The sequence below is a fragment of the Calidris pugnax genome, unplaced genomic scaffold (genome assembly GCF_001431845.1).
Source record: "Calidris pugnax isolate Ruff unplaced genomic scaffold, ASM143184v1 scaffold50, whole genome shotgun sequence".
NCBI lineage: Eukaryota > Metazoa > Chordata > Aves > Charadriiformes > Scolopacidae > Calidris > Calidris pugnax.
This window is the reverse complement of record NW_015090780.1, coordinates 845958-846810: the sequence shown is the minus strand read 5'-3', so window position 1 is coordinate 846810 and position 853 is coordinate 845958. Positions and strand designations below refer to the sequence as shown.

Below are 853 nucleotides of genomic sequence, written 5' to 3'. Positions count from 1 at the left end.
AGGCTTATCGAGCCTTGGAAGGGGCTGCCCAGGGAAGGGGTTGAGGCACCATCCCTGGAGTGTTCAAAAGACGGGTTGACATGGTGCTCAGGGATGTGGTTTAGTGATGGGTTTTTTTTGTCAGAGTTGGGTTGATGGTTGGACTAGATGATCTTGACCAGCCCTGCTTGACCCCTGGTCCCATTGCAGGCACTGACCCCCGCTGGGACCTCCCCAGGCCAGCTGGTCGCCCCCCTGAGCGGGAATAACGCGGGGCTGCGGCGGGCAGAGATCAAGCCGGGCGTGCGGGAGATCCACCTCTGCAAGGACGAGCGGGGCAAGACGGGGGTGCAGCTGAAAAACGTCGACCAGGTGAGGGGGCTGGGCTGGCAAGGGGCTGTGCACGGCATAGTACAGCATGGCATGGCATGGCACAATGTGGGCCATCATGGCATGGCACAGGAACGGTGTAGTGAAGTAGGACTCGGGAGGGGATGGTCCCCCTGGACTGGGCACTGGTGAGGCCCCACCTCGAGTGTTGTGTCCAGTTTGGGGCCCCTCACTACAAGAAAATCCTTGTGGTCCTGGAGCGTGTCCAAAGAAGATCACCAGAGCTGGTGAGGGGTCCAGAGAACAAGCCTTGTGAGGAGTGCCTGAGGGAACTGGGGTTGATAAGCCTGCAGAAAAGGAGGCTAAGGACCTGGTCACTCTCTGCAACTCCTGTGGGGCCTGCCCTTTCTTCCAAAGGCCATCAACTCTCCCTTTTTCCCTGAGTTGTGACCGTGTCTCTTGGTTCAGCCAGGTTGCCTTTTCCCCCAACGGCTCGCTTTACAGCACACAGGAACGGCCTGCTCCCTCACTTTGAAGACCTCCT

The 853-nt window shown here is 59.0% G+C and overlaps 2 protein-coding genes across 2 annotated transcripts in view; one reads left to right on the top strand and one right to left on the bottom strand.

The window, feature by feature from the left end:
- The window catches only part of SNPH (syntaphilin), a 23860-nt gene that overhangs the window by 7413 nt on the left and 15594 nt on the right, over window positions 1–853 (bottom strand). The gene's annotated exons all lie outside the window — the stretch shown is intronic.
- LOC106895802 (syntenin-2-like) overlaps window positions 1–853 on the top strand; it is a 4094-nt gene that overhangs the window by 1152 nt on the left and 2089 nt on the right. The gene's annotated exons all lie outside the window — the stretch shown is intronic.